The following is a 14,100-nucleotide window of genomic DNA, read 5'->3' as shown; positions in this document are numbered from 1 at the left end:
CTTGGAAACTGGTGGCTCACATCAACCTGCTGCCACAGAGAAGCAAATTTTATCTCCCAGAGGCACTTTCAAATTCACTAAGGCATTCATCAAATTCAGGAAGGCAAGAAGTGTGCCACAGGGATGTCACTACGGAAGAACAGCTTTAAGCAGCAGCCAGAACATTACAGGAGCCTGATGCTTTCTAAGGTTATGCCCTGAATAAGTCACCTGGGTCTGTGGCTTTACCCACTTTAATCAACATCTTAGGGGTTGCGTTAGATGGCTATAAGATCCCAAGAGGAACAGCTTATAAGGTCATTGAACTATTTTCTTCTCTGTATACGGCTTTGCCAACACCACTCTCTATTCTAGTTTCCATGAGCAGAAGCCAAAGTAAACTAGGAATGAATCAAATTTGTTATTTCTAAAATGGCGTTCAGATTTCATGGCCAGAAACTCTGTTCACCAAGTTATTTGTGGATTGGCAGATAAAGCCAAGTCATCTCCACTTTCTTTTCATGCCAACAGCCCTATTTCAGCTTTCTAGATGTCTATGCCCCAGGGATGAACCTGAGGTCTTGGTACGACTTATGAAATCAATGAGCCATAAACTGGAATAAGCAAAAGAAAAAAGAAAAAAACGGAGAAAGATGAGGCAGAATGGGTAAGCCAGAAAAGGCTGTATGAAGGAAAAGTAAAAGGCTTGGTAGGAAGAGCTGTTGGTCATCCATTCCTATACTCAAAACTGTTCCAAATTTTCTTTTACCAGGGGCGGGAATCGAACTACAAATACGCCTTTACAAGAATTATAGTCATGTGTATGTGACTTCAAAAACCAACTTGAATAATGCAGAGAAGGAGGACTAGTAACATCAATATATCTCCATCAGGAAAGTTACTGATGGAAGTTTTGTGTTTCAACATAAAACAGAGTGACCATCAGATTAAAAACACGCATGGTATCTCATGCAAAAGAAATCAGCCTGGAGAAGTAAAGGTACATTCCCATCAATTCCACGATCAGAACTCATACCTAAATGCCCCAAAGGCAAGAGGGTAGTAAGTGGACATATAATCCAAGGCATATAAGAACAAAGAATGGAGGTGTGTATACAAGAAAGCAACTGCATAGACAAATATTAACCATAGCATGAAGCACCTCAGATGGCAAGGAATATTCACCAATTCTATCTGTAGGTATGTACACAGAGGCAGAAAGACCCTTCTCATTCCCACGAGGAAAAAACTCATCGAGACCAGCTCCTTAGCTTGTGCAGGCCACCTCCTCGCCTGTGATAGCTTAGCAGTCTGGACAGACCATTGATAACCAGAACCAAGACTTCAAACACAAAGGCCCTTACTGCTTCCATAGACTCCAATACAGAGATGAATGCAATGACGCCCCACAGAAGCCTAACTTGTAATGCACGCAGCTCACAGAGAGGAACAAAGGGTTGTTTTACATCCTATGTGCACAACCAGACAAGATGCGAGAAAAATTTCTCTACAGCAAACTAGATATAGTGGGTTTTTTTGTACTGCAATGGTCCCCAAATCCTTTTGCTCCCACAGGGTGCTCTTAAATGCCATCACTGGGAAGAATGGATTTGTCAGAATGCTGTATGTTGTATGTAGGGTACTGGGTGATGTAGTAGGGGACAGGCAAAAGCATTTGAGGTGGAGGGGAAGCCATCTACTGAAACATTTTTTGGAGGACAGAACATACTTGGCTTCTTGAAGTATGCCTTTCAGCTAGAATTTGGCAAATATGGCCAATAATTAAAAGAATGCTGAAAGTATCAATCTGAGATAACATGAGGTAACACAGGATGGAGAGATCACTGTGATTCCAATAACATGAAAGTACAAAATCAGGTCAGCGTTAAATTTTTGTCAATGATCTTATGACTGAACTTACAGTATGTAAAAAATATCTGTTGATAGAATATTAAAAAGCATCACAGCCTGGACTTCTTAAAATGGTGACATACAAGACATGAGGAGAATGGTAAAGAAGCCCAAAGTGTAAAATAAATGAAGATGCTTGACAAACTGAAACAAATGAAGAGGTGGTTACATTATAGGGCAAAATGTTTATTGTTTTGTGTGTTTGCATGTAGCTCAGAGCAATCCTCAGACTAATATTTAATAATTATTAGTATTAGCGTTCCCCACGGAGAGTATGATTTTCTTTCAGGATGCTTTCATTGAAACATTGCCAAACATACAAGTAGCCTTGCAAAATTAGAGTCTAAAGCACAGATACACACAAACAGTACTGATCTATTTGTTTACCATTGGACAAAAATCCACACTTACTGAAATTCAGTTTTACTAAATGTATGAATCTGCTTAAGAAAGAAAGATTATATTGTTGCTGTGTTGGGATTTACTTGATAGAACAGTTATCCTAACAGTGTAGGCTTCAGTTTCATTAACAAGACATGCCTTTGATCCGCTGTTGAATTACATTCTTAAAAATTAAATCTTCATTAAACTTCCACTCTCCATAAGACCAATACTCTGTTTAAAGGACATTTTGATTTGCACATTCTTTCTTTTGCCAATACACAAAACAAGGGACATAATCCAGAGGGAAGAAAAGGGAAAAAATGCCTCAAGCTTTTTTTTAACCTAAAATTTTGCAGGTTCAGGTCCTACTGAGCTGCTAATGTAACTGATGTCGAATGGCCATCACCAGCATACTTCTGTGCATTGACAATGTGAGCAGGTGCAATCACTCAGCCAAGCTGATTTGTGCAATGAATGAAGACAGTCTGAAGTTGACCTGGAAAACATCAAGTTTGTAAATTCTGTGGGCATGCTCAGCGCTATCAGACAATAGCTCGATGTGGAGATTTTTTTCATTCTCCATCTATGAGCGGAAAAGCTTTGCATTCAGTACTGCTCAATACTTGAATGTTGGCTGATGCAGGAATATCTCTACCATTCACTTTTGTACTGGAAATGCACTCATTCTTGCTGGGGTGGAAGGTAGATAATTTCAGGGAAAATTTTGTTGATGGAGAAAAGTTACTTCATGGAAAGTTTCCAAGTTTGTTGCCAGCAACTGCACAAAATTATTCAAATAACTTCTTGTCTTTTCATATAATTCCTTTAAAAAGCCTCTCCAAAGCCTAATATCATGCTGAGCTATAAATTGCATTGAAGTGGCTTAGTGAGGTATGATTGTTTAACATGGTGTTGCTAAACAAACAGAGAGGGAATTGGAAAAAGGACTGTTAGATCAGACAAGGCTTTCCCAAAGCCACACGGTAGGTGTACTGCAAAGGTGGATTTAGGGCTCTGGATCATGCCTGCAGTCCGGTGTTCACGCTGTCTGATTGCACTGCCTCTCACAATGTGTGTACTATCCACAGCAGGGGTTGTGTCATATTATTGTTTGTAATCAAATCCAATCCAACTCCCAGAGCTTGCTTGCATAGCTCATCCATTATAAATCGTATACCTGTCTAGCATTTGTCACTTTCTGCAGAGCTTGGAGCCTGATGGAATTTCAGGTGGTACAATGGTGCTATGTCTGCATGTATAAAAGATAACATGCACTGCCTACCTCACAGGAATCTTTTTATGACTTACTGTCTAACAGCTGGGTAAAACTTTGACATATTTAAGTGAGAAGCGCCTGCTTTCTTTCAGAATGTATTCAAGAATTAAAAAGGCTTGCAAATAATTGCAAAAAGTTCTTTCTATGGTTAAAAAAGACAACACAAAGTACATTACTTTAAAAGACAGATAATTAACTAAAAATGCATGCAAGCTATGAAAAACTGAGGAAAATCCACAAAAGCTGTGTGACGTTTCAACTTTCCTTAAGAAAAATACATGTTGAATATACACTGGGTACCCAAGACAATAGTAAGAAGAACTAATACCTACGAAGAAACAATGGCATGAGGGGTTTTCAAACTTAAGTTTTAACTGTAATTTCCTGGTTGCTGTGGTGCCATGGCAGACTTCCCAAGGCAAGACCCCACGTTTTATGATCCTACTTTAAGTGGATTATGCTTAGCCACAGTATCAAAGCATTTACATTATAATAAGAGATAGGAGTTAAGTGGTGCAAATAGATGGTCAAGAGGGAGCGAAAGCAAACTTCCTGATCTCCCAGGTCACTTCTATACCTGTCACAGATCTCAGACTACTTTAAGGACTCAAAGAAAGTTATGATCTAAGTAACTCACTCCTTCTTGATGTCCTTTGGGGGATAACTTAGGCACAATGCTGCTATGCATTTACAATATTTACATAAAATGGGTCTTTCCATGTCTTCCTTGTATCTTCTGTTCCTCTGCTGGTTACCTACACAGGAAACTGAAATGAAACTATAATGCCCCTCTGTCAAGTAAACGGGAAAAATTCACCTCTGATGCAACCAAGCTGAAAGAAGCAGTCTGATCCATGACAGGGGGAATGACTGAATCTTCTTCTTAGTGGGAAAACTGAAATGGCTCTGTCTTCAAATCCCAATCCTGACTATATTCACTGAAAGTACTATCAACTGCCTGCTGCCTCTGGCTAATGTATTATTGCATAAGTATGGGAATGGCTCTGGTTATATTTTAAATATAAATATACATTTTAAAGTTTAATCACATTTCTCCAAAAAGCAAGGAACATAAGTAAGCCCACAAATGTTTACATAATGAAAACAATGTAAAAATTAGTAGGACTCCTTTTTCACTCTTATTCACAATATAAACTCAGATTCTTAAGACCTCTACAGTGCTTGGCAGAAGATCAAATTAATGTTCAGGGATTCAATTTGTATCTAGAATCTGCTCTTGTGGATAAGCTTCACATAATGTCTGATTTATTTTATTAATGTTTTGTGCATGTTTGTTTCTGTGTAAAGAGGAAGAAGGGATAGGAGGAATAAGAAACAATTTTATCCTACAAACTATTGTGCTACTCTTTTCTCTATCCTCCTATTTACATAATTGCATAGATGTTCTTCAGTGCCTTGACACAATGTACAATGGACTAAAAAGGAGAAAATCATACATTAAACCTTTTCCTATTTGACTGAGCACAGAACTTGACTCTTGCCATTTCAAGGGTCTAATGACTTTTTCCACTTCCCCAGTAATGGAGAACCGATTTGCATTGCCTTAAACTGAAAAGTGTAACTAACTTAAGCATCTGGGCTTGTGTTTGAACTGACATGGCCTGCTTTTTTTTTCCACCCTGTTGATTCTCTTCTAATGAGGTATATGCCTTTCTTTTCTTTAAAACAGATTTCTAAAGATTGAATATACACACTGAACAGTGTAATGCAAGCCTGTGTATACACTCCCTCCTTCCTGGGTAACGGGGGGTAGGTTAGCCAAATACCCAATGTGTTTTTGCATACGCTCAAATTTTCTTTTTGAGAGCAAAATGTGAGTTGTTTTAAATATGTTAGCATCCTCTTTGTGAAAAAAAAAAAAAAAAGAAGTGCTGGTCTTGTGGCTGAAGATATTAGTAATGGGATAGAGAACATTATTTCTAAATCACTGGTTCAAATCCAGTCTAGGTCAATACAGGGAACAAAAGTCATTACTCTTTAATGGTGCTTTTGAGTGTTTTCTACCTTATAGAACATGTATAGAAGATGTATTCACACACAGATATCCACAGAGAGCCTGCATTGGAAGCAGTCTGCCACACAGTCAAGGTAATAAACTGATGGTCTCCCAATACCTATTAGGAAGATCATAAAGACTACGGCCTTGGATGGCACCAAATGACATCTTATTTACACTTTCAGCAGAAAGGCTAAGGATAGAAAGAGTAAGGAGACCAAGTCATCTTCTCCTTCCTAAAGGTGATTCCTCAAGGTTACAGCTGCAGAACACAGATGGGGTTATGGGGAGAAACTTGCATTGCCAATGCTCCTCTGTACCAATTCTGCAGATAAACAGAGGGCTTCACTTTCTACTGTTGTCATATCCAGCATCTTTCATGAGCACTAAATTCACTTTAAAGAATATAGGCAATAAAAAGGAAGTATTAAGAAGAAAACCATCATAATTTATATGGTGCCTGTGGTGTCTCCACATTTTGATGAATACTGGAACTTCCCTGAAAAATGATCCACTGCATTAAATAAATCTGACAATTTTTCCTTACCAAACCTTAAAATGTACAATAATCCACTAAAATCTTAAGGGGGGAAAAAAAAAAAAAAAAAGAAGAAAAAGTTGTTGTTCTAGGTAGAGAGCTTGACTAAATATCAGGGCAAGTATATTTGGAATACTTCCCATTTTAAGATAATCTCGGGGCTATTTTCCTCTAGTTTATGACAACAGTCTGTGAGTAAAGTTCCCTGAGTGTATTGTAAAAATTGCATTAACCTATTTAAAATGCCCAAAGGCAAGAACAAGCTGGAGAAATTAGACTTTAATAAGCCATTTGCTTCCTCAGCTCAAATGGGACCTTAGGCCTCATATTGTACAGATGGCTGAAACATTAACTGGAGTCAGGGTATCATCAAGACACAGGGGATCAATCAGTGACCTGTCTTGGGACTCTCATGCAAAGACAGGCAATTAAAAACCCACCATAACATAGTCCGAGGGCAATGTAAGTGCCAAAGGCTGGGTGTCAAGCAAGCGATATCTAGATCTGGTAAACTCTTAATTTTACCATCTTGATTTTTTTTTTTTTTTTTATGAAAACATGGCTCTCAGAGATCAGGGGCAGGATCTTAAGTCCTTAAGCCAGATAAAAGCAGTTTTCTAGTTACAGACAGCAGGACTTCTCCCAGATTGTCTAAGAACAGAATAGTGTCGGAATGAAAAATCAAACTGAGTGGCATGGTATTGCTACAGACTGGATTTCCAGACCATATTGAGCCCATAAGAACGTTCTTATGGACCAGAATTTAAGATAACCTCTCATTTCTTGGGAAAAATTCTGCAGAACTCCTTTGAAAGAAACTAATTGACAGAGAAAAAATTATCATCTAAAGGCCAACAGAGCCCAATATAAGATTTCACAGCCGAAGGGATGTGACAGGGAACAGATGAATGACACAAAGAAATTAAGTTTGAAACAACAGTCTGCTGACACAGAGAACAATGACCATGACTCATAAGGGACATCAGACAAAGGCTGGGCACTCTCTGCACATACAACCTTTAATATCTGTAACTGCAGCTTATTTTTTTCTCTCCTTGTCTCTTTCAAATGCTGTAATATTGATGGGAACCATAATTTCCACAGCACTTATGCAGACTAAGTGTTTGACATACCTCAAAGTAGCAATGCTTGTAGAAAAAACACTGCAACAATACACAGCCTCAGAAGCTTTTGAAGAGGTTGCGCAGAATCCTGTCCCATGGTTGAGAGCGCCACGGGTCCCCAGCCCACTGGGTGCCCTGCCATTTCTGCTGGCGAGGTGGCTGTGTGAGGCTTTGGAGCAAAGTCTTGTCAAAAGGAACTGGTTGAACTGCCTGGTGGCTTCAAAGGGTGATTTTGCATTCTTTCAGATAATAGATCTGCAGTTGCATCTTCTATAATTGTTTACGGCAAATGGCTCTTCTGACAAAGAAATATTTATCCAGGTATAGCTTCAGCAATGGTTCTTTGAAGATCAGGAATTATTAGAAGTCTCTTCAAAGAGTCTTTGAAGTGAGTCATGTTTCCTTAACTAAAAGTGAAGTTACTGTAAGTGAAATGTACTGGGGGTTTTGTGCATGTGTGTGTTTGGGTTTTTTTAAACAATACAATCAAATAGTGGATCAAAGTGTTTGTGGTTTAAAAGGTTGGCCTTGATGCTGAGCTTGTGGAAGTGTCCTGAGAATGACAAAGGACAATGTCACTTTTCCCCAGCCTCCACTGAGGGAAGCAGCAGTGGGTACTATGCCCACCAGGTGTCTTGGTATGACTGGTTGCTTTCATCTCTCTGACTCTCATTGTATCCATGTTTCTAACATTTTCCACTTCTAGTCTATTCTGAAAACTGGTAGACCCGAGACAACTCTGTTTTCTATTAAGAACTCCAAGATTCAAGCAGCTGCAAATTCTGTTCCCAGTGTGCAAATTCCAGCTAGAGAAGTTAGCTGAGCAGCAGGGAGAACAGGCCATGGAATGACTCAGAGAACAGCAATGTGTACACTATAAGGAGAAAGGGAAAAAATGTAGCTCAGCCCAGTCCTTTCATTTACAATCAATAAAACTACAACAGCAAGTATGAGAATCAGGTGCAAAAGTGGCAGTTCTGCCTTGCTGCAAGGCATGCACACATGCTCTGCTGGAGCAGTGACTTAGGCTTCAACCTTGTTAACAACGGGCCCTGTTATCATCAATATAGGCTTGAACTTCTCCTTGTTTTATCAAGCCATGAAAAAATTAAAAATGGTAGCAACGGCAAAAAAGGTGGGGAAGACAACAAAACAAAACATGTCACCTGATCCTGCAAGGGCTGTAATGCTCTCAGTCCCTATGTGGCCCCCAGGGACTGAAGGCCATTCCTCACCAGCTGGGACACACGTGCCATGTTGAACATTACATCCTTCTTCAGTCATTGAAAATAAAAATGGACTAAAAAACTTTCTCTAAGTGACACAAGATATTGCTTACTAGCTGTGGTACAGGAGCAATCTCGAGCACAGGTCACTGGGTTGGTGAGGAGGTGCTGTGTTAGGTGCTTTAACCTCAATAGGTGAGCAGAAGATGGAGGTGTTCTTCCTTTAGATAAGGGATCAATGCAGAGAGACTACGCAACTCCCTCCACATGAGAAATTGGAGAAGAGCTAAGAAGCAAACTCTAATTTGGTAATCTGTCACACCACAAACTGTTCCTGAATGTATGTACCACTAGCAAGGTCCATTACGTTTGCCTGCTGTTGACTCACAGTAGCTCTATTTTGCTGTCTTTAAGAATCTTCCATGTTTTTTATTATTTGTTGTGCATAGATAAGAATGGCTGTACTCAGTTGTGTGAATTTCAAAACGTACCACAGTATCCGTAACTGTTTTCTTTTCGTAAGCTTTAAGCTAACTACAGGTCAGTTTAAGGTGATCTGCTTATATCCCTTTTTCTAGTTTATTTTACTTCCAGAGAGATTAAAACCAAAGTTAAACAGTAGGTGAGCAGCTGGTCATCTGCTGTGGATGGACTGACTGACTGCTCATTGTCAATTTGCACTAAAATGAGGGAGGCTGAATATCAGATTTCTCTCCTGTCCCTACAGTTCATCAGCCAAACATGTTGCTGCTTCAGGTGCTAATCCTAGCTCAGCTGTGCTTGGCGACTATCACCTTCCCACAGCAAGAGTGAATTAGCTCCTCTTTGAGTGCTCATGTGCTTCCACCTACCTAAATTTCCTGCTCACTGTTGAAATAAACAGCCTGGTTATTCACATAGATAAACTGCTCATCAGTAGAAAATTTGGGTGGTAGACATAGGGAGAAGATTTTATAGGCACTTCTCACGCACAGGCTGCAAAGCCAGTCACACTTCTGTGTGAGGATGAAGCTCCATCCACAGCTGAACAGAAGGGCTGGGTGAGTCCAGAAAAGCAGCCGCATTACTCTGCCCAGTCAATGCACTATCCACTTCATGGCTTCACATCAGGAAGCCCCATGCTGCTTGATATTTCATACATTTCTGTACACTGCAAAATAGGTAACAGCAGGCCTTTGAACAAACTGCATCTAGACCTTACTTTAGCTATTAAGTTGCTTCTTCAACGTTAATTATTTTTAATTTGAAAGGGATACACAGCAATTAATAAAAGAACTTCCACTTAAATAATGTATTTACTTACATGGAACAGGAGTGCCCACTTACAGAAAGGGAACAAATCCAAAGGATGAATTTACAGTTGGCCGAAAATCTACTTAAAAATCATTCACTATTTCTGTCCACATATTCAGTCAGAATAGAATGTTGTTGCCCTTTTGATGCAGTAACTAGTACCTTATTACCCTTTTCAATAAAATACTTGCTTTTCCAGACCACATAATGGAAGAAAAGCTGAATTTGGTTCATAACCAGTAATTCTCAAAAAAACGCACAGGAAGTTAGTATTGGCCTTCCTTAAGGCAACACTGCCTTAATTTTAATATTGAGGATAATGAAATATTTTAAATAAGGGTTTAGGCCTCATCAACTGCATGTGTTTAGCTATACCAAACCTGAATGATGCCACAAAACATTCTTCTCATTGTTTGTCATCTCCAGGTTCCTCAGTCTTTTAAACAAATTCAGCAATGTGTTAATGCACCAAAATAAAAAGTGTTTACCAATGCACTAAGGCTGTTATAAATATTAAATACACCTGCTGTTAATGCTATCCTTCTGAAAGTTATAATAGAATCCTGCAGAACTTGCTCTAAAAATACAGAAAATTCACAGGAGATTGTATCCTAATAGGTATATATTATTCAGCCTATAGAAACATACTGGCAGTGATGTAACAAGGTTGTGTGAAGTTTCCATACAATTACAATTTTCTCTTAAATTTTTCTTCTGTTACATATAACCTTTTCATAAAATAATGCAAAAGTTAACTTTTAACTGCAGAGATCTAAGAAAATTTTGATGATAATGAAAACACTGTTTATCATGTGAAATTGATTGCTAATGTATAGCCATAGATATTGATGTCTGGCGAGGAGGGAGGGCAAGGGGAGAGAACTTACTGTTCACACATTTCCTTGCTTGTGAAATTAGTGTATTTCTCATCATTTCTCTCTCCCCCAGAGGAAGCCCACTGAGAGGTGCGGGTGAAAATACTACATAAATACTGGGCAAACACCGTTACTAGATTTACTGCAATAACTCCAATGTCAATTAAATGGAGATGAGCTTGTTCCAAAATAGTGTATTTAAATGAAAAGCCTGGACCATTCAACAGTACAAAATAAAGAAACACATGTCAGTGCTGATACAAGATCTAGCCTTTTGCTTAAATTGACTTCTGATTAAAAAAAGTTAGAGGAAAAAATGCTTCTCAAGCGGGATGAACTATCTATCATGGCAACCCTGAGAACAAAAGTTGGCACAGTTAGTGCACACGGAAATCTGAAACCACTACTTTAGATTCATTTTGCCAAGTGTTAACTAAGTAGATGCAAAAAACTGTTCCTTTCATTTTCAGTGCCAGGTATTTTGTCTTTACTCTGTTGATTTTAATAGCTCGCTCAGAAGCTTGGAAATGAATGTTTCTTCCATCATCAATTTAAAACTTTTCCATTTGCCAACTATGAATGTTTTTTCTACTGTGTGTTTTCAATGAAGCTGAAATTAATATGGTTCCCTTTGATTTTCCATCCAAGCACCAGGGAGCATGGGGCAAACTATGCTTTCATCTTCATCCTTGAGACAGAGCCAGGTCCAGCATCATGTGACCACAACACTCCTTTCTTTCCCTCTCTCACACAATCTTCCAAAAAAGGCCATTGTTTGACTCATGTTTGTCTAAAGACTACCTGGAAAGATGAGCTCTATGGGGTCCTCCAGAATTCTATAGGGGATGGCAATTCCTATGGCTGTCATCTCCAGCAGTTCAACTGTTGTTCTCATACAGAGCCCTCACTTTGAGCAGATACGGCCCCAACAGCCTCTTTTTCCTACCAGCTGTAGACATTTACTTCTTTTTATGGAACTATGATGGCACTCCAGCAATCCTTGCCTTTGAACAGGGGACTGAAGCAAATGCAAATTTGGCTAAACACTATTGTCAGAAAGTCTTATTCATGGGATTGTGGGGAAAATCAGTTGTGTAAATTCCTGCCTTTATTTTTTCAGGAATGTTTAAGAATATTTTTTTGCCAATACCTACCCAATCATTAGAGCTGATGAGAACTGCATCAGAAAAACACCTACAAGGCTAAGACCCGTAAGTGAAGGCAAGTGTTCTTTAAGCAATCATCCAGTGCAACACATTTCATTAGGAGGTTTGCAGCATACATTGCTGACTATTTTACATATTTGGATTATGGATTACATGGATTTCCAATTCATAAAGAAACTAATGCACTAATGCCAGGAAAGCATCTTATGCGTTAATGTTTTGCACCAGGAAGTTAAGAGGGGAAGCCAAGAACATAAGACATCTGATGTCTGTGAATCAACACTGGTCCACAGACCAGTACAGACAAAACCAGAAGTAATCTCCATCTCTTTTTTTTTTTTTTTTTAAGCAGGAGTATTCTTAAATAGCTTAATTCTAATAGCCCTTAATTATTTCACACAGTGAAATGACATCTGACTTCTTGCAATCATGGTGCTAGGAGCATTGTTGATTTAACTGATGCTGCAATGATTTTCAGATTTGATCAGAGTATATCCACAAAATAGATAAGCTTTAGATGCCTGCACGATTCTGTCACTTCTTTCAGCTGCGAGTGGGAGTGGACTTTTTGTCAGGTACTGTCTGATGGGTGCCTTGCGACCTGCATCTGACTTGGCTGAGGGGGCTCGGTTTGCCCCCTGCCATAAGAGCACTCTGAAGATACAGCCCTCAGACGACCACAGGGAAAGTGTGTGAGCCTGCACCTTGTGTCAGCATGGGTATGAATACACAGCACGTGCCACAGAGCAGCTCTCTCTGCTGAGATTCAGAAGAGTGCCCTTGGCTTACGTACTGATCTGAAACTTTAATCTCCCCGTGGAACACTTTAATCAGAAACCATTTTCATAATTTGTAAACACTGCCAAATGTTTAATTTCAGGCCGCTTAAGTGATCAAACCTTCTGGTGGAAAATAAAATAAATAACAATCAAACCATCAGACAAAGAAGGTAGTTATAAATAATTAAATACGCTGTACTGACAAATACTATTCCCACCTGGACGCTGTGCTTCCAAGATGCAAAGCACAGTTTTCCTAATTAGGAGGAAAAAAAAAAAAAAAAAGAAAAGATCCTGTAGGACAGAGCAAGTTAGATTAGAAACAGGGAGTCAGGACTGATTGTCTTATGGATGAAGATCAGCACCTGGGAATCCACTTCCTATTCCTCAACCTACTGTACCTGCACCACTTTGGCCATGGATGTTCATCTTCCTGCCTCACTTTCCTGTTCTATAAAAGAAAGGAGGGATAATAAACTTCACTTCCCTCACCACTGGAAGCTAATTTAGTGAAGTACAGCAACGTGCGCTAAGATCCTCAAAATGAAGGGCGTCAAAGATACACAAAGTTTTATTTCCACATGGAAAAGATTGTTACAGAGCTACCTCCTACATTGTGTTAACGAGAGATAGATGGTTTAAAAGCACCTGTTTATTTTCTTTTTTCCTACTTTTTGATAATGTCTGGATAATGCTTTTATTCCCAGCAGCTCATAAGACTTTTTGAGATCACCAATAATAAGGATGTCTTTTAAGATGAACCCTCAGCTAAGGCGTATTTGAGGCACTTGTCTCACACCAGGTTTAAAAGATACCTCAGAATGAAAAATAAATACCAGATTTCCTGGAAGACTAGTACTTAGAGTTCATTGCACACCACTGTGAGCAACTCTATCATCAGAGACACACTGATGGAGCCAGCTAAACCAAACTAGCTAATGATAATAACAATAAAAATATCCACGAGAAAATTTCACCAACAAGCCATCACAGGTGATAAAGTGATTCCTCCAGTGCAGTAAGCTAGGCCAAAGAAACAGGAGGATGACAAAAGAAAATGAAGAGAGGAAAACAAATTCAAGGGCGATAACTATAGGACCCCGGTGGGCTTGTTATGTGAATAGACTGCAGGTAACCACATCCTGCTGCTGTGATGCTTCATAAATTCTGTCATCTTGTTAAGAGGCTGAAGACTACTGACCTCACTTCCTCTGCTAATAAGACGGCGCTGCTTTATGCCCAGACTTTTACTATGCTTACAAAATTTGAACCATTGTGTGAGCCTTCTTCCTTGCTACACCAATGATTACTGCTCCCAAATAACAAAAGAACAAATGGGAAATGGAAACTCCTCTCCCTCTCTTGTTCAACAGCCCCTTCTTTCCCTCTTCCTACCTCCCTGCAAAATAATTCTCAGGCTTTCAGGACCAGCGATGCTAAGGCTTGCTTGGTTTTGTTCTGAATATATTACAAGTAATAAACCAAGAAATCTGAGTAGATTTTATGATGTTCACATATAGGTTTGACATTTA

At 39.2% G+C, this 14,100-nt stretch overlaps 1 protein-coding gene across 2 annotated transcripts in view; it reads right to left on the bottom strand.

Moving 5' to 3' along the window:
* The window catches only part of POU6F2 (POU class 6 homeobox 2), a 318,794-nt gene that overhangs the window by 104,168 nt on the left and 200,526 nt on the right, over positions 1 to 14,100 (bottom strand). The window lies entirely within an intron of this gene.

The sequence above is a fragment of the Strix uralensis genome, chromosome 1 (genome assembly GCF_047716275.1).
Source record: "Strix uralensis isolate ZFMK-TIS-50842 chromosome 1, bStrUra1, whole genome shotgun sequence".
Lineage (NCBI taxonomy): Eukaryota > Metazoa > Chordata > Aves > Strigiformes > Strigidae > Strix > Strix uralensis.
The sequence above is the reverse complement of the archived record's forward strand: the minus strand, read 5'-3'. Positions and strand labels throughout refer to the sequence as shown.